A 25,564-nucleotide genomic window follows, 5' to 3' on the forward strand; every position below is an offset into this window, starting at 1 on the left:
TCTATCCACCCGGATGGATAACTGCATGAGCTGATCCAAGCTATCAGGCAAGGGATATTGTACCAGTTGGTCCTTTATCTGGTTAGAAAGACCTCTTCGGTACTGGTGTCTCAGGGCTGGGTCATTCCACTGGGTATCATGGGCCAACCTCCGAAACTCCGTACAGTAAACCTCAACTGGCCTTCGCCCTTGCTTAAGGATCGAAATCTGAGCCTCGGCTGAGGCCGTCTTGTCAGGGTCATCATACAACATGCCCAGTGCCGTAAAAAAAGCATCAACACTTTTAAGCGACGGACAGTCAGGCTGCAACCCATATGCCCAGACCTGTGGGTCTCCTTGTAGCAAGGAAATCACTATGCCCACCCGCTGAATCTCCGACCCAGAAGACTGAGGCCTAAGCCGGAAGTATAGCTTGCAGCTCTCCTTGAAACAAAAGAACTGCGAGCGATCTCCAGAAAAACGATCCGGGAGATTTACTTTCGGCTCCTTAACCCCTGCAGGTGCTGCTGCTGCGGGAGCTCCGCCAGCAGCCTGGGAGGTGTGCATTTTAATGGACAAATCATTAAATTGTCGAGTCAGGACCTGCACCTGATCGACCACCTGTTGCAACATATTTTGAGGGGTATGCTCCATATTCCCACAAAATTTCAACAGGAGTATTAGGCTGCTGAATATGTTATGCACACCAGTGCCAGCAGGAAAGTACTGGTGTCAGAACTGTTATGCACTCCAGTGTCTGCAGGAATGTACTGGTGTTTGAACTGTTATGCAAAACAGATGGACTCACAGACAAACTGGGGGATATGACATAACGTACACAGAAGGTGATAGGGTAACAAAATACACACAAAGTGAACAGAGAAGCCCAGAGGCTAAGGAACTGGGTATCTCCCTTGTATTAGAACTGCTAAGATGGAAAAAGCAAGATGTTGTGTTTTAATACGTAGAGTACCCGAAATGCTGTTGCTAAGGGCAACAGCAAAACCCTAAAGGGTTACCAACGGGTGTGGCAGTAAACTCCTTGGTCAGAGATGGAATGATAGACACAAGGAGAATCTCCACAATCCTAATTCTCACTTGCAGTGCACAGGTTTTAGCTTACTGCCACTAAACTGACCCCTGACACCTAGCACAGTGAGACAGGATTAGACAGGCAAGTCTTAGAATACAGCCGCAAACTTGCTAAGTTCACAGAGTAGTAACAGAACCCCAGCAAGCTAAACGACTGACTCCAGTCTTACTGCTAGGTCTGGATTGGCAGAGTGTAATACCAAATTCCCAGGCCTATTTGCAGTAAGCAACAAACAAATACAAAGCTACACAGTACTGGCTAACGTTCATGAACTGACTAACCAACAAAGATTCAGCAGCATCTGCTTACCCTGAAAAGAGGCCTTATAAAGCAGGTGCTGTCCACGCCCCACTCAGACCTCACAGACTGTGAGCACAAAAACCAGCACCGGATCCCCTGCCGTGCACAGAGCCTATAACCACTGCACAGCAAAAGACCCGAACCGGAGTATCAGCTGCGCTCAGGTTACTCCACTAGCACTTGTCTCCCGGTTGCCATGACGACGTGGCAGCACAGGGCAGGAGACCCTAACAAATACTCCCTTTATTTATCAAAGTTAGTTAGGAATAAAGCATTCATCCTTCATGTATAGTGATTTTATCCTGTATAATTCTCTATCAAATTAGCAGTCAAAACCTGCCACTGATACTGTACTTTCCTGAGGTAACGTATTAAGTTGACATTTCAACATTTTTTGTTGCCTGACTGCCACTTGAGTATGTTTTTACATTACTTGAGTCCCAAATGAGGTATAGACTGCAAAGTGATGCTATACATTAAAAGCAAGTAATAGGGGGCACCCGAATTTGAACCTGGTACCTCTCGATCTGCAGTCGAATGCTCTACCACTGAGCTATACCCCCTGCTCTTTCTCACTATAAGCACATACACATTGCAGCCTTGATGTAAAGGTTACTGTACTGTATTTCTTGTCCTGCAGGAGGTGAAGATGAGTCTATTTCTTTATGGTAATGCTTTGGAGTTATTAGTCAGGGCATAAATAGAGAGTTCACATACTGCAGGTATAATCTGTGAGTATACTCAAAAAGAAACTTTGATCATCCTAAAGTTCCACTATAGTTAGTGCTAGTCAGAGTAGGATTTATTGAAATCCAGTTGTGACATTGTTTTATTGAAGCAAAACTGATCTAAAATACAAATTGTTAAGAAACCAATATTAATAATTTCTGAAAACTATTTTATCATGGTACATTTTTGCTAAGAAAATAAAATATTTGAATTTTGGGTCAGTGGGCTCAGATGTTCTGAATGCATGTATGCCTTATGGACTAATTGCAAAATCAGTCGGAGTTGAAAACATGGCTGTACCAAATAATTTTGAATTCTGCATTGTAATTCCCAATACTCCCTTATTTATCAAAGTTAGTTAGGAATAAAGCATTCATCCTTCATGTACAGTTATTTTATGCTGTATAATTCTCTATCAAAAGTAGCTGTAAAAACCTGCCACTGATATTGTACTTTTCTGAGGTAAAGTATTAAGTTGAAATGTCAACATTTTTTGTTGCCTGACTGCCACTTGAGTATGTTTTTACATTACTTGAGTCCCAAACGTGGTATAGACTGCAAAGGGATGCTATACATTAAAAGCAAATTATAGGGGCACCTGGATTTGAACCAGGGACCTCTCGACATGCACTCGAATGCTCAACAACTGATTTATACCCCCTGGTCTTTCTAACTATAAGACCATACACATTGCAGCCTTGATGTAAAGGTTACTGTACTGTATTTCTTGTCCTGCAGGAGGTGAAGATGAGTCTGTTTCTTTATGGTAAAGGTTTGGAGTTATTAGTCAGGGCATAAATAGAGAGTTTACATACTGTAGGTATAATCTGTGAGCATGTTTAAAAAGAAACTTTGATCATCCTAAAGCTCCACTATTGTTTGTGCTAGTCAGAGTAGTATATATTGAAATCCAGTTGTGACATTGTTTTATGGAAGCCAAAGAGAACTAAAATACAAATTGTCACTAAACCAATATTAATAATTTCTGAAAACTAACTGATTGAGATACATTTTGGCAATAAAATAAAATATTTGATTTTTAGGTCAGTGGGCTCAGATGTTCTGAATGCATGTATGCCTTATGGACTGATTGCAAAATCAGTATGAGTTCAAAACATGGCTGCACCAAAAAAATTGTAATTCTGCCATGTTAATGCCCAATACTCCCTTATTTATCAAAGTTAGTTAGGAATAAAGCATTCATCCTTCATGTATAGTGATTTTATCCTGTATAATTCTCTATCAAATTAGCAGTCAAAACCTGCCACTGATACTGTACTTTCCTGAGGTAACGTATTAAGTTGACATTTCAACATTTTTTGTTGCCTGACTGCCACTTGAGTATGTTTTTACATTACTTGAGTCCCAAATGAGGTATAGACTGCAAAGTGATGCTATACATTAAAAGCAAGTAATATGGGGCACCCGGATTTGAACCAGGGACCTCTTGATCTGCAGTCGAATGCTCTACGACTGAGCTATACCCATTGCTCTTTCTCACTATAAGCACATACACATTGTAGCCTTGATGTAAAGGTTACTGTACTGTATTTCTTGTCCTGCAGGAGGTGAAGATGAGTCTATTTCTTTATGGTAATGCTTTGGAGTTATTAGTCAGGGCATAAATAGAGAGTTCACATACTGCAGGTATAATCTGTGAGCATACTCAAAAAGAAACTTTGATCTTCCTAAATTTCCACTATAGTTAGTGCTAGTCAGAGTAGGATTTATTGAAATCCAGTTGTGACATTGTTTTATTGAAGCAAAACTGATCTAAAATACAAATTGTTACCAAACCCATATTAATAATTTCTGAAAACTATTTAATCATGGTACATTTTTGCTAAGAAAATAAAATATTTGAATTTTGGGTCAGTGGGCTCAGATGTTCTGAATGCAAGTATGCCTTATGGACTAATTGCAACATCAGTTGGAGTTGAGAACATGGCTGTACCAAATAATTTTGAATTCTGCCATGTTAATGCCCAATACTCCCTTATTTATCAAAGTTAGTTAGGAATAAAGCATTCATCCTTCATGTACAGTTATTTTATGCTGTATAATTCTCTATCAAAAGTAGCTGTAAAAACCTTCCACTGATACTGTACTTTTCTGAGGTAAAGTATTAAGTTGAAATGTCAACATTTTTTGTTGCCTGACTGCCACTTGAGTATGTTTTTACATTACTTGAGTCCCAAACAAGGTATAGACTGCAAAAGGACGCTATACATTAAAAGCAAATTATAGGGGGCACCTGGATTTGAACCAGGGACCTCTCGACATGCACTCGAATGCTCAACAACTGATTTATACCCCCTGGTTTTTCTAACTATAAGACCATACACATTGCAGCCTTGATGTAAAGGTTACTGTACTGTATTTCTTGTCCTGCAGGAGGTGAAGATGAGTCTGTTTCTTTATGGTAAAGGTTTGGAGTTATTAGTCAGGGCATAAATAGAGAGTTTACATACTGCAGGTATAATCTGTGAGCATGTTTAAAAAGAAACTTTGATCATCCTAAAGCTCCACTATTGTTCGTGCTAGTCAGAGTAGTATATATTGAAATCCAGTTGTGACATTGTTTTATGGAAGCCAAATAGAACTAAAATACAAATTGTCACTAAACCAATATTAATAATTTCTGAAAACTAACTGATTGAGATACATTTTGGCAATAAAATAAAATATTTGATTTTTAGGTCAGTGGGCTCAGATGTTCTGAATGCATGTATGCCTTATGGACTAATTGCAAAATCAGTATGAGTTCAAAACATGGCTGCACCAAAAAAATTGTAATTCTGCCATGTTAATGCCCAATACTCCCTTATTTATCAAAGTTAGTTAGGAATAAAGCATTCATCCTTCATGTATAGTGATTTTATCCTGTATAATTCTCTATCAAATTAGCAGTCAAAACCTGCCACTGATACTGTACTTTCCTGAGGTAACGTATTAAGTTGACATTTCAACATTTTTTGTTGCTTGACTGCCACTTGAGTATGTTTTTACATTACTTGAGTACCAAACGAGGTATAGACTGCAAAGTGATGCTATACATTAAAAGCAAGTAATAGGGGGCACCCGGATTTGAACCAGGGACCTCTCGATCTGCAGTCGAAAGCTCTACCATTGAGCTATACCCCCTGCTCTTTTTCACTCTAAGCACATACACATTGCAGCCTTGATGTAAAGGTTACTGTACTGTATATCTTGTCCTGCAGGAGGTGAAGATGAGTCTGTTTCTTTATGGTAATGCTTTGGAGTTATTAGTCAGGGCATAAATAGAGAGTTCACATACTGCAGGTATAATCTGTGAGCATACTCAAAAAGAAACTTTGATCATCCTAAAGTTCCACTATAGTTAGTGCTAGTCAGAGTAGGATTTATTGAAATCCAGTTGTGACATTGTTTTATTGAAGCAAAACTGATCTAAAATACAAATTGTTACCAAACCAATATTAATAATTTCTGAAAACTATTTTATCATGGTACATTTTTGCTAAGAAAATAAAATATTTGAATTTTGGGTCAGTGGGCTCAGATGTTCTGAATGCATGTATGCCTTATGGACTAATTGCAAAATCAGTCGGAGTTGAAAATATGGCTGTACCAAATAATTTTGAATTCTGCCATGTTAATGCCCAATACTCCCTTATTTATCAAAGTTAGTAAGGAATAAAGCATTCATCCTTCATGTACAGTTATTTTATGCTGTATAATTCTTTATCAAAAGTAGCTGTAAAAACCTGCCACTGATACTGTACTTTCCTGAGGTAAAGTATTAAGTTGAAATGTCAACATTTTTTGTTGCCTGACTGCCACTTGAGTATGTTTTTACATTACTTGAGTCCCAAATGTGGTATAGACTGCAAAGGGATGCTATACATTAAAAGCAAATTATAGGGGCACCTGGATTTGAACCAGGGACCTCTCGACATGCACTCGAATGCTCAACAACTGATTTATACCCCCTGGTCTTTCTAACTATAAGACCATACACATTGCAGCCTTGATGTAAAGGTTACTGTACTGTATTTCTTGTCCTGCAGTAGGTGAAGATGAGTCTGTTTCTTTATGGTAAAGGTTTGGAGTTATTAGTCAGGGCATAAATAGAGAGTTTACATACTGTAGGTATAATCTGTGAGCATGTTTAAAAAGAAACTTTGATCATCCTAAAGCTCCACTATTGTTTGTGCTAGTCAGAGTAGTATATATTGAAATCCAGTTGTGACATTGTTTTATGGAAGCCAAAGAGAACTAAAATACAAATTGTCACTAAACCAATATTAATAATTTCTGAAAACTAACTGATTGAGATACATTTTGGCAATAAAATAAAATATTTGATTTTTAGGTCAGTGGGCTCAGATGTTCTGAATGCATGTATGCCTTATGGACTAATTGCAAAATCAGTATGAGTTCAAAACATGGCTGCACCAAAAAAATTGTAATTCTGCCATGTTAATGCCCAATACTCCCTTATTTATCAAAGTTAGTTAGGAATAAAGCATTCATCCTTCATGTATAGTGATTTTATCCTGTATAATTCTCTATAAAATTAGCAGTCAAAACCTGCCACTGATACTGTACTTTCCTGAGGTAACGTATTGAGTTGACATTTCAACATTTTTTGTTGCCTGACTGCCACTTGAGTATGTTTTTACATTACTTGAGTCCCAAACGAGGTATAGACTGCAAAGTGATGCTATACATTAAAAGCAAGTTATAAGGGGCACCCGGCTTTGAACCAGGGACCTCTCGATCTGCAGTCGAATGCTCTACCACTGAGCTATACCCCCTGCTGTTTCTCACTATAAGCACATGCACATTGCAGCCTTGATGTAAAGGTTACTGTACTGTATTTCTTGTCCTGCAGGAGGTGAAGATGAGTCTGTTTCTTTATGGTAATGCTTTGGAGTTATTAGTCAGGGCATAAATAGAGAGTTCACATACTGCAGGTATAATCTGTGAGCATACTCAAAAAGAAACTTTGATCATACTAAAGTTCCACTATAGTTAGTGCTAGTCAGAGTAGGATTTATTGAAATCCAGTTGTGACATTGTTTTATTGAAGCAAAACTGATCTAAAATACAAATTGTTAAGAAACCAATATTAATAATTTCTGAAAACTATTTTATCATGGTACATTTTTGCTAAGAAAGTAAAATATTTGAATTTTGGGTCAGTGGGCTCAGATGTTCTGAATGCATGTATGCCTTATGGACTAATTGCAAAATCAGTCGGAGTTGAAAACATGGCTGTACCAAATAATTTTGAATTCTGCCATGTTAATGCCCAATACTCCCTTATTTATCAAAGTTAGTTAGGAATAAAGCATTCATCCTTCATGTACAGTTATTTTATGCTGTATAATTCTCTATCAAAAGTAGCTGTAAAAACCTTCCACTGATACTGTACTTTTCTGAGGTAAAGTATTAAGTTGAAATGTCAACATTTTTTGTTGCCTGACTGCCACTTGAGTATGTTTTTACATTACTTGAGTCCCAAACAAGGTATAGACTGCAAAAGGACGCTATACATTAAAAGCAAATTATAGGGGGCACCTGGATTTGAACCAGGGACCTCTCGACATGCACTCGAATGCTCAACAACTGATTTATACCCCCTGGTCTTTCTAACTATAAGACCATACACATTGCAGCCTTGATGTAAAGGTTACTGTACTGTATTTCTTGTCCTGCAGGAGGTGAAGATGAGTCTGTTTCTTTATGGTAAAGGTTTGGAGTTATTAGTCAGGGCATAAATAGAGAGTTTACATACTGCAGGTATAATCTGTGAGCATGTTTAAAAAGAAACTTTGATCATCCTAAAGCTCCACTATTGTTCGTGCTAGTCAGAGTAGTATATATTGAAATCCAGTTGTGACATTGTTTTATGGAAGCCAAATAGAACTAAAATACAAATTGTCACTAAACCAATATTAATAATTTCTGAAAACTAACTGATTGAGATACATTTTGGCAATAAAATAAAATATTTGATTTTTAGGTCAGTGGGCTCAGATGTTCTGAATGCATGTATGCCTTATGGACTAATTGCAAAATCAGTATGAGTTCAAAACATGGCTGCACCAAAAAAATTGTAATTCTGCCATGTTAATGCCCAATACTCCCTTATTTATCAAAGTTAGTTAGGAATAAAGCATTCATCCTTCATGTATAGTGATTTTATCCTGTATAATTCTCTATCAAATTAGCAGTCAAAACCTGCCACTGATACTGTACTTTCCTGAGGTAACGTATTAAGTTGACATTTCAACATTTTTTGTTGCTTGACTGCCACTTGAGTATGTTTTTACATTACTTGAGTACCAAACGAGGTATAGACTGCAAAGTGATGCTATACATTAAAAGCAAGTAATAGGGGGCACCCGGATTTGAACCAGGGACCTCTCGATCTGCAGTCGAAAGCTCTACCATTGAGCTATACCCCCTGCTCTTTCTCGCTCTAAGCACATACACATTGCAGCCTTGATGTAAAGGTTACTGTACTGTATATCTTGTCCTGCAGGAGGTGAAGATGAGTCTGTTTCTTTATGGTAATGCTTTGGAGTTATTAGTCAGGGCATAAATAGAGAGTTCACATACTGCAGGTATAATCTGTGAGCATACTCAAAAAGAAACTTTGATCATCCTAAAGTTCCACTATAGTTAGTGCTAGTCAGAGTAGGATTTATTGAAATCCAGTTGTGACATTGTTTTATTGAAGCAAAACTGATCTAAAATACAAATTGTTACCAAACCAATATTAATAATTTCTGAAAACTATTTTATCATGGTACATTTTTGCTAAGAAAATAAAATATTTGAATTTTGGGTCAGTGGGCTCAGATGTTCTGAATGCATGTATGCCTTATGGACTAATTGCAAAATCAGTCGGAGTTGAAAACATGGCTGTACCAAATAATTTTGAATTCTGCCATGTTAATGCCCAATACTCCCTTATTTATCAAAGTTAGTTAGGAATAAAGCATTCATCCTTCATGTACTGTTATTTTATGCTGTATAATTCTCTATCAAAAGTAGCTGTAAAAACCTGCCACTGATACTGTACTTTCCTGAGGTAAAGTATTAAGTTGAAATGTCAACATTTTTTGTTGCCTGACAGCCACTTGAGTATGTTTTTATATTACTTGAGTCCCAAACGTGGTATAGACTGCAAAGGGATGCTATACATTAAAAGCAAATTATAGGGGCACCTGGATTTGAACCAGGGACCTCTCGACATGCACTCGAATGCTCAACAACTGATTTATACCCCCTGGTCTTTCTAACTATAAGACCATACACATTGCAGCCTTGATGTAAAGGTTACTGTACTGTATTTCTTGTCCTGCAGGAGGTGAAGATGAGTCTGTTTCTTTATGGTAAAGGTTTGGAGTTATTAGTCAGGGCATAAATAGAGAGTTTACATACTGTAGGTATAATCTGTGAGCATGTTTAAAAAGAAACTTTGATCATCCTAAAGCTCCACTATTGTTTGTGCTAGTCAGAGTAGTATATATTGAAATCCAGTTGTGACATTGTTTTATGGAAGCCAAAGAGAACTAAAATACAAATTGTCACTAAACCAATATTAATAATTTCTGAAAACTAACTGATTGAGATACATTTTGGCAATAAAATAAAATATTTGATTTTTAGGTCAGTGGGCTCAGATGTTCTGAATGCATGTATGCCTTATGGACTAATTGCAAAATCAGTATGAGTTCAAAACATGGCTGCACCAAAAAAATTGTAATTCTGCCATGTTAATGCCCAATACTCCCTTATTTATCAAAGTTAGTTAGGAATAAAGCATTCATCCTTCATGTATAGTGATTTTATCCTGTATAATTCTCTATAAAATTAGCAGTCAAAACCTGCCACTGATACTGTACTTTCCTGAGGTAACGTATTGAGTTGACATTTCAACATTTTTTGTTGCCTGACTGCCACTTGAGTATGTTTTTACATTACTTGAGTCCCAAACGAGGTATAGACTGCAAAGTGATGCTATACATTAAAAGCAAGTTATAAGGGGCACCCGGCTTTGAACCAGGGACCTCTCGATCTGCAGTCGAATGCTCTACCACTGAGCTATACCCCCTGCTGTTTCTCACTATAAGCACATGCACATTGCAGCCTTGATGTAAAGGTTACTGTACTGTATTTCTTGTCCTGCAGGAGGTGAAGATGAGTCTGTTTCTTTATGGTAATGCTTTGGAGTTATTAGTCAGGGCATAAATAGAGAGTTCACATACTGCAGGTATAATCTGTGAGCATACTCAAAAAGAAACTTTGATCATACTAAAGTTCCACTATAGTTAGTGCTAGTCAGAGTAGGATTTATTGAAATCCAGTTGTGACATTGTTTTATTGAAGCAAAACTGATCTAAAATACAAATTGTTAAGAAACCAATATTAATAATTTCTGAAAACTATTTTATCATGGTACATTTTTGCTAAGAAAGTAAAATATTTGAATTTTGGGTCAGTGGGCTCAGATGTTCTGAATGCATGTATGCCTTATGGACTAATTGCAAAATCAGTCGGAGTTGAAAACATGGCTGTACCAAATAATTTTGAATTCTGCCATGTTAATGCCCAATACTCCCTTATTTATCAAAGTTAGTTAGGAATAAAGCATTCATCCTTCATGTACAGTTATTTTATGCTGTATAATTCTCTATCAAAAGTAGCTGTAAAAACCTTCCACTGATACTGTACTTTTCTGAGGTAAAGTATTAAGTTGAAATGTCAACATTTTTTGTTGCCTGACTGCCACTTGAGTATGTTTTTACATTACTTGAGTCCCAAACAAGGTATAGACTGCAAAAGGACGCTATACATTAAAAGCAAATTATAGGGGGCACCTGGATTTGAACCAGGGACCTCTCGACATGCACTCGAATGCTCAACAACTGATTTATACCCCCTGGTCTTTCTAACTATAAGACCATACACATTGCAGCCTTGATGTAAAGGTTACTGTACTGTATTTCTTGTCCTGCAGGAGGTGAAGATGAGTCTGTTTCTTTATGGTAAAGGTTTGGAGTTATTAGTCAGGGCATAAATAGAGAGTTTACATACTGCAGGTATAATCTGTGAGCATGTTTAAAAAGAAACTTTGATCATCCTAAAGCTCCACTATTGTTCGTGCTAGTCAGAGTAGTATATATTGAAATCCAGTTGTGACATTGTTTTATGGAAGCCAAATAGAACTAAAATACAAATTGTCACTAAACCAATATTAATAATTTCTGAAAACTAACTGATTGAGATACATTTTGGCAATAAAATAAAATATTTGATTTTTAGGTCAGTGGGCTCAGATGTTCTGAATGCATGTATGCCTTATGGACTAATTGCAAAATCAGTATGAGTTCAAAACATGGCTGCACCAAAAAAATTGTAATTCTGCCATGTTAATGCCCAATACTCCCTTATTTATCAAAGTTAGTTAGGAATAAAGCATTCATCCTTCATGTATAGTGATTTTATCCTGTATAATTCTCTATCAAATTAGCAGTCAAAACCTGCCACTGATACTGTACTTTCCTGAGGTAACGTATTAAGTTGACATTTCAACATTTTTTGTTGCTTGACTGCCACTTGAGTATGTTTTTACATTACTTGAGTACCAAACGAGGTATAGACTGCAAAGTGATGCTATACATTAAAAGCAAGTAATAGGGGGCACCCGGATTTGAACCAGGGACCTCTCGATCTGCAGTCGAAAGCTCTACCATTGAGCTATACCCCCTGCTCTTTCTCGCTCTAAGCACATACACATTGCAGCCTTGATGTAAAGGTTACTGTACTGTATATCTTGTCCTGCAGGAGGTGAAGATGAGTCTGTTTCTTTATGGTAATGCTTTGGAGTTATTAGTCAGGGCATAAATAGAGAGTTCACATACTGCAGGTATAATCTGTGAGCATACTCAAAAAGAAACTTTGATCATCCTAAAGTTCCACTATAGTTAGTGCTAGTCAGAGTAGGATTTATTGAAATCCAGTTGTGACATTGTTTTATTGAAGCAAAACTGATCTAAAATACAAATTGTTACCAAACCAATATTAATAATTTCTGAAAACTATTTTATCATGGTACATTTTTGCTAAGAAAATAAAATATTTGAATTTTGGGTCAGTGGGCTCAGATGTTCTGAATGCATGTATGCCTTATGGACTAATTGCAAAATCAGTCGGAGTTGAAAACATGGCTGTACCAAATAATTTTGAATTCTGCCATGTTAATGCCCAATACTCCCTTATTTATCAAAGTTAGTTAGGAATAAAGCATTCATCCTTCATGTACTGTTATTTTATGCTGTATAATTCTCTATCAAAAGTAGCTGTAAAAACCTGCCACTGATACTGTACTTTCCTGAGGTAAAGTATTAAGTTGAAATGTCAACATTTTTTGTTGCCTGACAGCCACTTGAGTATGTTTTTATATTACTTGAGTCCCAAACGTGGTATAGACTGCAAAGGGATGCTATACATTAAAAGCAAATTATAGGGGCACCTGGATTTGAACCAGGGACCTCTCGACATGCACTCGAATGCTCAACAACTGATTTATACCCCCTGGTCTTTCTAACTATAAGACCATACACATTGCAGCCTTGATGTAAAGGTTACTGTACTGTATTTCTTGTCCTGCAGGAGGTGAAGATGAGTCTGTTTCTTTATGGTAAAGGTTTGGAGTTATTAGTCAGGGCATAAATAGAGAGTTTACATACTACAGGTATAATCTGTGAGCATGTTTAAAAAGAAACTTTGATCATCCTAAAGCTCCACTATTGTTCGTGCTAGTCAGAGTAGTATATATTGAAATCCAGTTGTGACATTGTTTTATGGAAGCCAAATAGAACTAAAATACAAATTGTCACTAAACCAATATTAATAATTTCTGAAAACTAACTGATTGAGATACATTTTGGCAATAAAATAAAATATTTGATTTTTAGGTCAGTGGGCTCAGATGTTCTGAATGCATGTATGCCTTATGGACTAATTGCAAAATCAGTATGAGTTCAAAACATGGCTGCACCAAAAAAATTGTAATTCTGCCATGTTAATGCCCAATACTCCCTTATTTATCAAAGTTAGTTAGGAATAAAGCATTCATCCTTCATGTATAGTGATTTTATCCTGTATAATTCTCTATCAAATTAGCAGTCAAAACCTGCCACTGATACTGTACTTTCCTGAGGTAACGTATTAAGTTGACATTTCAACATTTTTTGTTGCCTGACTGCCACTTGAGTATGTTTTTACATTACTTGTGTCCCAAACGAGGTATAGACTGCAAAGTGATGCTATACATTAAAAGCAAGTTATAAGGGGCACCCGGCTTTGAACCAGGGACCTCTCGATCTGCAGTCGAATGCTCTACCACTGAGCTATACCCCCTGCTGTTTCTCACTATAAGCACATGCACATTGCAGCCTTGATGTAAAGGTTACTGTACTGTATTTCTTGTCCTGCAGGAGGTGAAGATGAGTCTGTTTCTTTATGGTAATGCTTTGGAGTTATTAGTCAGGGCATAAATAGAGAGTTCACATACTGCAGGTATAATCTGTGAGCATACTCAAAAAGAATCTTTGATCATCCTAAAGTTCCACTATAGTTAGTGCTAGTCAGAGTAGGATTTATTGAAATCCAGTTGTGACATTGTTTTATTGAAGCAAAACTGATCTAAAATACAAATTGTTAAGAAACCAATATTAATAATTTCTGAAAACTATTTTATCATGGTACATTTTTGCTAAGAAAATAAAATATTTGAATTTTGGGTCAGTGGGCTCAGATGTTCTGAATGCATGTATGCCTTATGGACTAATTGCAAAATCAGTCGGAGTTGAAAACATGGCTGTACCAAATAATTTTGAATTCTGCCATGTTAATGCCCAATACTCCCTTATTTATCAAAGTTAGTTAGGAATAAAGCATTCATCCTTCATGTACAGTTATTTTATGCTGTATAATTCTCTATCAAAAGTAGCTGTAAAAACCTTCCACTGATACTGTACTTTTCTGAGGTAAAGTATTAAGTTGAAATGTCAACATTTTTTGTTGCCTGACTGCCACTTGAGTATGTTTTTACATTACTTGAGTCCCAAATGTGGTATAGACTGCAAAGGGACGCTATACATTAAAAGCAAATTATAGGGGGCACCTGGATTTGAACCAGGGACCTCTCGACATGCACTCGAATGCTCAACAACTGATTTATACCCCCTGGTCTTTCTAACTATAAGACCATACACATTGCAGCCTTGATGTAAAGGTTACTGTACTGTATTTCTTGTCCTGCAGGAGGTGAAGATGAGTCTGTTTCTTTATGGTAAAGGTTTGGAGTTATTAGTCAGGGCATAAATAGAGAGTTTACATACTGCAGGTATAATCTGTGAGCATGTTTAAAAAGAAACTTTGATCATCCTAAAGCTCCACTATTGTTCGTGCTAGTCAGAGTAGTATATATTGAAATCCAGTTGTGACATTGTTTTATGGAAGCCAAATAGAACTAAAATACAAATTGTCACTAAACCAATATTAATAATTTCTGAAAACTAACTGATTGAGATACATTTTGGCAATAAAATAAAATATTTGATTTTTAGGTCAGTGGGCTCAGATGTTCTGAATGCATGTATGCCTTATGGACTAATTGCAAAATCAGTATGAGTTCAAAACATGGCTGCACCAAAAAAATTGTAATTCTGCCATGTTAATGCCCAATACTCCCTTATTTATCAAAGTTAGGAATAAAGCATTCATCCTTCATGTATAGTGATTTTATCCTGTATAATTCTCTATCAAATTAGCAGTCAAAACCTGCCACTGATAATGTACTTTCCTGAGGTAACGTATTAAGTTGACATTTCAACATTTTTTGTTGCTTGACTGCCACTTGAGTATGTTTTTACATTACTTGAGTCCCAAACGAGGTATAGACTGCAAAGTGATGCTATACATTAAAAGCAAGTAATAGGGGGCACCCGTATTTGAACCAGGGACCTCTCGATCTGCAGTCGAATGCTCTACCATTGAGCTATACCCTCTGCTCTTTCTCACTATAAGCACATACACATTGCAGCCTTGATGTAAAGGTTACTGTACTGTATTTCTTGTCCTGCAGGAGGTGAAGATGAGTCTGTTTCTTTATGGTAATGCTTTGGAGTTATTAGTCAGGGCATAAATAGAGAGTTCACATACTGCAGGTATAATCTGTGAGCATACTCAAAAAGAAACTTTGATCATACTAAAGTTCCACTATAGTTAGTGCTAGTCAGAGTAGGATTTATTGAAATCCTGTTGTGACATTGTTTTATTGAAGCAAAACTGATCTAAAATACAAATTGTTACCAAACCAATATTAATAATTTCTGAAAACTATTTTATCATGGTACATTTTTGCTAAGAAAATAAAATATTTGAATTTTGGGTCAGTGGGCTCAGATGTTCTGAATGCATGTATGCCTTATGGACTAATTGCAAAATCAGTCGGAGTTGAAAACATGGCTGTACCAAATAATTTTAAATTCTGCCATGTTAATGCCCAATACTCCCTTATTTATCAAAGTTAGTTAGGAATAAAGCATTCATCCTTCATGTACAGTTATTTTATGCTGTATAATTCTCTATCAAAAGTAGCTGTAAAAACCTGCCACTGATACTGTACTTTCCTGAGGTAAAGTATTAAGTTGAAATGTCAACATTTTTTGTTGCCTGACTGCCACTTGAGTATGTTTTTACATTACTTGAGTCCCAAATGTGGTATAGACTGCAAAGGGATGCTATACATTAAAAGCAAATTATAGGGGCACCTGGATTTGAACCAGGGACCTCTCGACATGCACTCGAATGCTCAACAACTGATTTATACCCCCTGGTCTTTCTAACTATAAGACCATACACATTGCAGCCTTGATGTAAAGGTTACTGTACTGTATTTCTTGTCCTGCAGTAGGTGAAGATGAGTCTGTTTCTTTATGGTAAAGGTTTGGAGTTATTAGTCAGGGCATAAATAGAGAGTTTACATAATGTAGGTATAATCTGTGAGCATGTTTAAAAAGAAACTTTGATCATCCTAAAGCTCCACTATTGTTTGTGCTAGTCAGAGTAGTATATATTGAAATCCAGTTGTGACATTGTTTTATGGAAGCCAAAGAGAACTAAAATACAAATTGTCACAAAACCAATATTAATAATTTCTGAAAACTAACTGATTGAGATACATTTTGGCAATAAAATAAAATATTTGATTTTTAGGTCAGTGGGCTCAGATGTTCTGAATGCATGTATGCCTTATGGACTAATTGCAAAATCAGTATGAGTTCAAAACATGGCTGCACCAAAAAAATTGTAATTCTGCAATGTTAATGCCCAATACTCCCTTATTTATCAAAGTTAGTTAGGAATAAAGCATTCATCCTTCATGTATAGTGATTTTATCCTGTATAATTCTCTATCAAATTAGCAGTCAAAACCTGCCACTGATACTGTACTTTCCTGAGGTAACGTATTAAGTTGACATTTCAACATTTTTTGTTGCTTGACTGCCACTTGAGTATGTTTTTATATTACTTGAGTCCCAAACGTGGTATAGACTGCAAAGGGATGCTATACATTAAAAGCAAATTATAGGGGCACCTGGATTTGAACCAGGGACTTCTCGACATGCACTCGAATGCTCAACAACTGATTTATACCCCCTGGTCTTTCTAAATATAAGACCATACACATTGCAGCCTTGATGTAAAGGTTACTGTACTGTATTTCTTGTCCAGCAGGAGGTGAAGATGAGTCTGTTTCTTTATGGTAAAGGTTTGGAGTTATTAGTCAGGGCATAAATAGAGAGTATACATACTGTAGGTATAATCTGTGAGCATGTTTAAAAAGAAAATTTGATCATCCTAAAGCTCCACTATTGTTTGTGCTAGTCAGAGTAGTATATATTGAAATCAAGTTGTGACATTGTTTTATGGAAGCCAAAGAGAACTAAAATACAAATTGTCACTAAACCAATATTAATAATTTCTGAAAACTAACTGATTGAGATACATTTTGGCAATAAAATAAAATATTTGATTTTTAGGTCAGTGGGCTCAGATGTTCTGAATGCATGTATGCCTTATGGACTAATTGCAAAATCAGTATGAGTTCAAAACATGGCTGCACCAAAAAAATTGTAATTCTGCCATGTTAATGCCCAATACTCCCTTATTTATCAAAGTTAGTTAGGAATAAAGCATTCATCCTTCATGTATAGTGATTTTATCCTGTATAATTCTCTATCAAATTAGCAGTCAAAACCTGCCACTGATACTGTACTTTCCTGAGGTAACGTATTAAGTTGACATTTCAACATTTTTTGTTGCTTGACTGCCACTTGAGTATGTTTTTACATTACTTGAGTCCCAAACGAGGTATAGACTGCAAAGTGATGCTATACATTAAAAGCAAGTAATAGGGGGCACTCAGATTTGAACCAGGGACCTCTCGATCTGCAGTCAAATGCTCTACCACTGAGCTATACCCCCTGCTCTTTCTCGCTATAAGCACATGCACATTGCAGCCTTGATGTAAAGGTTACTGTACTGTATATCTTGTCCTGCAGGAGGTGAAGATGAGTCTGTTTCTTTATGGTAATGCTTTGGAGTTATTAGTCAGGGCATAAATAGAGAGTTCACATACTGCAGGTATAATCTGTGAGCATACTCAAAAAGAAACTTTGATCATCCTAAAGTTCCACTATAGTTAGTGCTAGTCAGAGTAGGATTTATTGAAATCCAGTTGTGACATTGTTTTATTGAAGCAAAACTGATCTAAAATACAAATTGTTACCAAACCAATATTAATAATTTCTGAAAACTATTTTATCATGGTACATTTTTGCTAAGAAAATAAAATATTTGAATTTTGGGTCAGTGGGCTCAGATGTTCTGAATGCATGTATGCCTTATGGACTAATTGCAAAATCAGTCGGAGTTGAAAATATGGCTGTACCAAATAATTTTGAATTCTGCCATGTTAATGCCCAATACTCCCTTATTTATCAAAGTTAGTAAGGAATAAAGCATTCATCCTTCATGTACAGTTATTTTATGCTGTATAATTCTCTATCAAAAGTAGCTGTAAAAACCTGCCACTGATACTGTACTTTCCTGAGGTAAAGTATTAAGTTGAAATGTCAACATTTTTTGTTGCCTGACTGCCACTTGAGTATGTTTTTACATTACTTGAGTCCCAAATGTGGTATAGACTGCAAAGGGATGCTATACATTAAAAGCAAATTATAGGGGCACCTGGATTTGAACCAGGGACCTCTCGACATGCACTCGAATGCTCAACAACTGATTTATACCCCCTGGTCTTTCTAACTATAAGACCATACAAATTGCAGCCTTGATGTAAAGGTTACTGTACTGTATTTCTTGTCCTGCAGGAGGTGAAGATGAGTCTGTTTCTTTATGGTAAAGGTTTGGAGTTATTAGTCAGGGCATAAATAGAGAGTTTACATACTGTAGGTATAATCTGTGAGCATGTTTAAAAAGAAACTTTGATCATCCTAAAGCTCCACTATTGTTTGTGCTAGTCAGAGTAGTATATATTGAAATCCAGTTGTGACATTGTTTTATGGAAGCCAAAGAGAACTAAAATACAAATTGTCACTAAACCAATATTAATAATTTCTGAAAACTAACTGATTGAGATACATTTTGGCAATAAAATAAAATATTTGATTTTTAGGTCAGTGGGCTCAGATGTTCTGAATGCATGTATGCCTTATGGACTAATTGCAAAATCAGTATGAGTTCAAAACATGGCTGCACCAAAAAAATTGTAATTCTGCCATGTTAATGCCCAATACTCCCTTATTTATCAAAGTTAGTTAGGAATAAAGCATTCATCCTTCATGTATAGTGATTTTATCCTGTATAATTCTCTATCAAATTAGCAGTCAAAACCTGCCACTGATACTGTACTTTCCTGACGTAACGTATTAAGTTGACATTTCAACATTTTTTGTTGCTTGACTGCCACTTGAGTATGTTTTTACATTACTTGAGTCCCAAACGAGGTATAGACTGCAAAGTGATGCTATACATTAAAAGCAAGTAATAGGGGGCACCCGGATTTGAACCAGGGACCTCTCGATCTGCAGTCGAATGCTCTACCATTGAGCTATACCCCCTGCTCTTTCTCACTATAGGCACATACACATTGCAGCCTTGATGTAAAGGTTACTGTACTGTATTTCTTGTCCTGCAGGAGGTGAAGATGAGTCTGTTTCTTTATGGTAATGCTTTGGAGTTATTAGTCAGGGCATAAATAGAGAGTTCACATACTGCAGGTATAATCTGTGAGCATACTCAAAAAGAAACTTTGATCATCCTAAAGTTCCACTATAGTTAGTGCTAGTCAGAGTAGGATTTATTGAAATCCAGTTGTGACATTGTTTTATTGAAGCAAAACTGATCTAAAATACAAATTGTTACCAAACCAATATTAATAATTTCTGAAAACTATTTTATCATGGTACATTTTTGCTAAGAAAATAAAATATTTGAATTTTGGGTCAGTGGGCTCAGATGTTCTGAATGCATGTATGCCTTATGGACTAATTGCAAAATCAGTCGGAGTTGAAAACATGGCTGTACCAAATAATTTTGAATTCTGCCATGTTAATGCCCAATACTCCCTTATTTATCAAAGTTAGTTAGGAATAAAGCATTCATCCTTCATGTACTGTTATTTTATGCTGTATAATTCTCTATCAAAAGTAGCTGTAAAAACCTGCCACTGATACTGTACTTTCCTGAGGTAAAGTATTAAGTTGAAATGTCAACATTTTTTGTTGCCTGACAGCCACTTGAGTATGTTTTTATATTACTTGAGTCCCAAACGTGGTATAGACTGCAAAGGGATGCTATACATTAAAAGCAAATTATAGGGGCACCTGGATTTGAACCAGGGACCTCTCGACATGCACTCGAATGCTCAACAACTGATTTATACCCCCTGGTCTTTCTAACTATAAGACCATACACATTGCAGCCTTGATGTAAAGGTTACTGTACTGTATTTCTTGTCCTGCAGGAGGTGAAGATGAGTCTGTTTCTTTATGGTAAAGGTTTGGAGTTATTAGTCAGGGCATAAATAGAGAGTTTACATACTGTAGGTATAATCTGTGAGCATGTTTAAAAAGAAAATTTGATCATCCTAAAGCTCCACTATTGTTTGTGCTAGTCAGAGTAGTATATATTGAAATCCAGTTGTGACATTGTTTTATGGAAGCCAAAGAGAACTAAAATACAAATTGTCACTAAACCAATATTAATAATTTCTGAAAACTAACTGATTGAGATACATTTTGGCAATAAAATAAAATATTTGATTTTTAGGTCAGTGGGCTCAGATGTTCTGAATGCATGTATGCCTTATGGACTAATTGCAAAATCAGTATGAGTTCAAAACATGGCTGCACCAAAAAAATTGTAATTCTGCCATGTTAATGCCCAATACTCCCTTATTTATCAAAGTTAGTTAGGAATAAAGCATTCATCATTCATGTATAGTGATTTTATCCTGTATAATTCTCTATCAAATTAGCAGTCAAAACCTGCCACTGATACTGTACTTTCCTGAGGTAACGTATTAAGTTGACATTTCAACATTTTTTGTTGCTTGACTGCCACTTGAGTATGTTTTTATATTACTTGAGTCCCAAACGAGGTATAGACTGCAAAGTGATGCTATACATTAAAAGCAAGTAATAGGGGGCACCCAGATTTGAACCAGGGACCTCTCGATCTGCAGTCGAATGCTCTACCACTGAGCTATACCCCGTGCTCTTTCTCGCTATAAGCACATGCACATTGCAGCCTTGATGTAAAGGTTACTGTACTGTATTTCTTGTCCTGCAGGAGGTGAAGATGAGTCTATTTCTTTATGGTAATGCTTTGGAGATATTAGTCAGGGCATAAATAGAGAGTTCACATACTGCAGGTATAATCTGTGAGCATACTCAAAAAGAAACTTTGATCTTCCTAAATTTCCACTATAGTTAGTGCTAGTCAGAGTAGGATTTATTGAAATCCAGTTGTGACATTGTTTTATTGAAGCAAAACTGATATAAAATACAAAATGTTACCAAACCAATATTAATAATTTCTGAAAACTATTTTATCATGGTACATTTTTGCTAAGAAAATAAAATATTTGAATTTTGGGTCAGTGGGCTCAGATGTTCTGAATGCATGTATGCCTTATGGACTAATTGCAAAATCAGTCGGAGTTGAAAACATGGCTGTACCAAATAATTTAGAATTCTGCCATGTTAATGCCCAATACTCCCTTATTTATCAAAGTTAGTTAGGAATAAAGCATTCATCCTTCATGTACAGTTATTTTATGCTGTATAATTCTCTATCAAAAGTAGCTGTAAAAACCTGCCACTGATACTATACTTTCCTGAGGTAAAGTATTAAGTTGAAATGTCAACATTTTTTGTTGCCTGACTGCCACTTGAGTATGTTTTTACATTACTTGAGTCCCAAACGTGGTATAGACTGCAAAGGGACGCTATACATTAAAAGCAAATTATAGGGGGCACCTGGATTTGAACCAGGGACCTCTCGACATGCACTCGAATGCTCAACAACTGATTTATACCCCCTGGTCTTTCTAACTATAAGACCATACACATTGCAGCCTTGATGTAAAGGTTACTGTACTGTATTTCTTGTCCTGCAGGAGGTGAAGATGAGTCTGTTTCTTTATGGTAAAGGTTTGGAGTTATTAGTCAGGGCATAAATAGAGAGTTTATATACTACAGGTATAATCTGTGAGCATGTTTAAAAAGAAACTTTGATCATCCTAAAGCTCCACTATTGTTCGTGCTAGTCAGAGTAGTATATATTGAAATCCAGTTGTGACATTGTTTTATGGAAGCCAAATAGAACTAAAATACAAATTGTCACTAAACCAATATTAATAATTTCTGAAAACTAACTGATTGAGATACATTTTGGCAATAAAATAAAATATTTGATTTTTAGGTCAGTGGGCTCAGATGTTCTGAATGCATGTATGCCTTATGGACTAATTGCAAAATCAGTATGAGTTCAAAACATGGCTGCACCAAAAAAATTGTAATTCTGCCATGTTAATGCCCAATACTCCCTTATTTATCAAAGTTAGTTAGGAATAAAGCATTCATCCTTCATGTATAGTGATTTTATCCTGTATAATTCTCTATAAAATTAGCAGTCAAAACCTGCCACTGATACTGTACTTTCCTGAGGTAAAGTATTAAGTTGACATTTCAACATTTTTTGTTGCCTGACTGCCACTTGAGTATGTTTTTACATTACTTGTGTCCCAAACGAGGTATAGACTGCAAAGTGATGCTATACATTAAAAGCAAGTTATAAGGGGCACCCGGCTTTGAACCAGGGACCTCTCGATCTGCAGTCGAATGCTCTACCACTGAGCTATACCCCCTGCTGTTTCTCACTATAAGCACATGCACATTGCAGCCTTGATGTAAAGGTTACTGTACTGTATTTCTTGTCCTGCAGGAGGTGAAGATGAGTCTGTTTCTTTATGGTAATGCTTTGGAGTTATTAGTCAGGGCATAAATAGAGAGTTCACATACTGCAGGTATAATCTGTGAGCATACTCAAAAAGAATCTTTGATCATCCTAAAGTTCCACTATAGTTAGTGCTAGTCAGAGTAGGATTTATTGAAATCCAGTTGTGACATTGTTTTATTGAAGCAAAACTGATCTAAAATACAAATTGTTAAGAAACCAATATTAATAATTTCTGAAAACTATTTTATCATGGTACATTTTTGCTAAGAAAATAAAATATTTGAATTTTGGGTCAGTGGGCTCAGATGTTCTGAATGCATGTATGCCTTATGGACTAATTGCAAAATCAGTCGGAGTTGAAAACATGGCTGTACCAAATAATTTTGAATTCTGCCATGTTAATGCCCAATACTCCCTTATTTATCAAAGTTAGTTAGGAATAAAGCATTCATCCTTCATGTACAGTTATTTTATGCTGTATAATTCTCTATCAAAAGTAGCTGTAAAAACCTTCCACTGATACTGTACTTTTCTGAGGTAAAGTATTAAGTTGAAATGTCAACATTTTTTGTTGCCTGACTGCCACTTGAGTATGTTTTTACATTACTTGAGTCCCAAACGTGGTATAGACTGCAAAGGGACGCTATACATTAAAAGCAAATTATAGGGGGCACCTGGATTTGAACCAGGGACCTCTCGACATGCACTCGAATGCTCAACAACTGATTTATACCCCCTGGTCTTTCTAACTATAAGACCATACACATTGCAGCCTTGATGTAAAGGTTACTGTACTGTATTTCTTGTCCTGCAGGAGGTGAAGATGAGTCTGTTTCTTTATGGTAAAGGTTTGGAGTTATTAGTCAGGGCATAAATAGAGAGTTTACATACTGCAGGTATAATCTGTGAGCATGTTTAAAAAGAAACTTTGATCATCCTAAAGCTCCACTATTGTTCGTGCTAGTCAGAGTAGTATATATTGAAATCCAGTTGTGACATTGTTTTATGGAAGCCAAATAGAACTAAAATACAAATTGTCACTAAACCAATATTAATAATTTCTGAAAACTAACTGATTGAGATACATTTTGGCAATAAAATAAAATATTTGATTTTTAGGTCAGTGGGCTCAGATGTTCTGAATGCATGTATGCCTTATGGACTAATTGCAAAATCAGTATGAGTTCAAAACATGGCTGCACCAAAAAAATTGTAATTCTGCCATGTTAATGCCCAATACTCCCTTATTTATCAAAGTTAGGAATAAAGCATTCATCCTTCATGTATAGTGATTTTATCCTGTATAATTCTCTATCAAATTAGCAGTCAAAACCTGCCACTGATACTGTACTTTCCTGAGGTAACGTATTAAGTTGACATTTCAACATTTTTTGTTGCTTGACTGCCACTTGAGTATGTTTTTACATTACTTGAGTCCCAAACGAGGTATAGACTGCAAAGTGATGCTATACATTAAAAGCAAGTAATAGGGGGCACCCGTATTTGAACCAGGGACCTCTCGATCTGCAGTCGAATGCTCTACCATTGAGCTATACCCCCTGCTCTTTCTCACTATAAGCACATACACATTGCAGCCTTGATGTAAAGGTTACTGTACTGTATTTCTTGTCCTGCAGGAGGTGAAGATGAGTCTGTTTCTTTATGGTAATGCTTTGGAGTTATTAGTCAGGGCATAAATAGAGAGTTCACATACTGCAGGTATAATCTGTGAGCATACTCAAAAAGAAACTTTGATCATCCTAAAGTTCCACTATAGTTAGTGCTAGTCAGAGTAGGATTTATTGAAATCCTGTTGTGACATTGTTTTATTGAAGCAAAACTGATCTAAAATACAAATTGTTACCAAACCAATATTAATAATTTCTGAAAACTATTTTATCATGGTACATTTTTGCTAAGAAAATAAAATATTTGAATTTTGGGTCAGTGGGCTCAGATGTTCTGAATGCATGTATGCCTTATGGACTAATTGCAAAATCAGTCGGAGTTGAAAACATGGCTGTACCAAATAATTTTGAATTCTGCCATGTTAATGCCCAATACTCCCTTATTTATCAAAGTTAGTTAGGAATAAAGCATTCATCCTTCATGTACAGTTATTTTATGCTGTATAATTCTCTATCAAAAGTAGCTGTAAAAACCTGCCACTGATACTGTACTTTCCTGAGGTAAAGTATTAAGTTGAAATGTCAACATTTTTTGTTGCCTGACTGCCACTTGAGTATGTTTTTACATTACTTGAGTCCCAAATGTGGTATAGACTGCAAAGGGATGCTATACATTAAAAGCAAATTATAGGGGCACCTGGATTTGAACCAGGGACCTCTCGACATGCACTCGAATGCTCAACAACTGATTTATACCCCCTGGTCTTTCTAACTATAAGACCATACACATTGCAGCCTTGATGTAAAGGTTACTGTACTGTATTTCTTGTCCTGCAGTAGGTGAAGATGAGTCTGTTTCTTTATGGTAAAGGTTTGGAGTTATTAGTCAGGGCATAAATAGAGAGTTTACATAATGTAGGTATAATCTGTGAGCATGTTTAAAAAGAAACTTTGATCATCCTAAAGCTCCACTATTGTTTGTGCTAGTCAGAGTAGTATATATTGAAATCCAGTTGTGACATTGTTTTATGGAAGCCAAAGAGAACTAAAATACAAATTGTCACAAAACCAATATTAATAATTTCTGAAAACTAACTGATTGAGATACATTTTGGCAATAAAATAAAATATTTGATTTTTAGGTCAGTGGGCTCAGATGTTCTGAATGCATGTATGCCTTATGGACTAATTGCAAAATCAGTATGAGTTCAAAACATGGCTGC

The 25,564-nt window shown here is 36.1% G+C and overlaps 13 non-coding genes across 13 annotated transcripts; all 13 read right to left on the minus strand.

Annotated features, from left to right (window-relative positions):
• Positions 1-1,863: 1,863 nt before the first annotated feature.
• On the minus strand, positions 1,864-1,935 carry TRNAC-GCA (transfer RNA cysteine (anticodon GCA)). Its single transcript has one exon. It is a non-coding gene; the product is annotated as a tRNA-Cys (tRNA).
• A 3,238-nt stretch (positions 1,936-5,173) lies between these two features.
• TRNAC-GCA (transfer RNA cysteine (anticodon GCA)) lies at positions 5,174-5,245 on the minus strand. The gene has a single exon. It is a non-coding gene; the product is annotated as a tRNA-Cys (tRNA).
• A 1,583-nt stretch (positions 5,246-6,828) lies between these two features.
• TRNAC-GCA (transfer RNA cysteine (anticodon GCA)) lies at positions 6,829-6,900 on the minus strand. Its single transcript has one exon. It is a non-coding gene; the product is annotated as a tRNA-Cys (tRNA).
• A 1,584-nt stretch (positions 6,901-8,484) lies between these two features.
• TRNAC-GCA (transfer RNA cysteine (anticodon GCA)) lies at positions 8,485-8,556 on the minus strand. The gene has a single exon. It is a non-coding gene; the product is annotated as a tRNA-Cys (tRNA).
• Positions 8,557-10,139: 1,583 nt separating this feature from the next.
• Positions 10,140-10,211, minus strand: TRNAC-GCA (transfer RNA cysteine (anticodon GCA)). The gene has a single exon. It is a non-coding gene; the product is annotated as a tRNA-Cys (tRNA).
• Positions 10,212-11,795: 1,584 nt separating this feature from the next.
• On the minus strand, positions 11,796-11,867 carry TRNAC-GCA (transfer RNA cysteine (anticodon GCA)). Its single transcript has one exon. It is a non-coding gene; the product is annotated as a tRNA-Cys (tRNA).
• Positions 11,868-13,450: 1,583 nt separating this feature from the next.
• Positions 13,451-13,522, minus strand: TRNAC-GCA (transfer RNA cysteine (anticodon GCA)). The gene has a single exon. It is a non-coding gene; the product is annotated as a tRNA-Cys (tRNA).
• Positions 13,523-15,102: 1,580 nt separating this feature from the next.
• TRNAC-GCA (transfer RNA cysteine (anticodon GCA)) lies at positions 15,103-15,174 on the minus strand. Its single transcript has one exon. It is a non-coding gene; the product is annotated as a tRNA-Cys (tRNA).
• A 2,409-nt stretch (positions 15,175-17,583) lies between these two features.
• On the minus strand, positions 17,584-17,655 carry TRNAC-GCA (transfer RNA cysteine (anticodon GCA)). Its single transcript has one exon. It is a non-coding gene; the product is annotated as a tRNA-Cys (tRNA).
• A 1,583-nt stretch (positions 17,656-19,238) lies between these two features.
• Positions 19,239-19,310, minus strand: TRNAC-GCA (transfer RNA cysteine (anticodon GCA)). Its single transcript has one exon. It is a non-coding gene; the product is annotated as a tRNA-Cys (tRNA).
• Positions 19,311-20,893: 1,583 nt separating this feature from the next.
• Positions 20,894-20,965, minus strand: TRNAC-GCA (transfer RNA cysteine (anticodon GCA)). Its single transcript has one exon. It is a non-coding gene; the product is annotated as a tRNA-Cys (tRNA).
• A 1,584-nt stretch (positions 20,966-22,549) lies between these two features.
• TRNAC-GCA (transfer RNA cysteine (anticodon GCA)) lies at positions 22,550-22,621 on the minus strand. Its single transcript has one exon. It is a non-coding gene; the product is annotated as a tRNA-Cys (tRNA).
• A 1,580-nt stretch (positions 22,622-24,201) lies between these two features.
• Positions 24,202-24,273, minus strand: TRNAC-GCA (transfer RNA cysteine (anticodon GCA)). Its single transcript has one exon. It is a non-coding gene; the product is annotated as a tRNA-Cys (tRNA).
• Between the last annotated feature and the right edge of the window lie 1,291 nt (positions 24,274-25,564).

Source organism: Pseudophryne corroboree, chromosome 1 (assembly GCF_028390025.1).
Source record: "Pseudophryne corroboree isolate aPseCor3 chromosome 1, aPseCor3.hap2, whole genome shotgun sequence".
NCBI lineage: Eukaryota > Metazoa > Chordata > Amphibia > Anura > Myobatrachidae > Pseudophryne > Pseudophryne corroboree.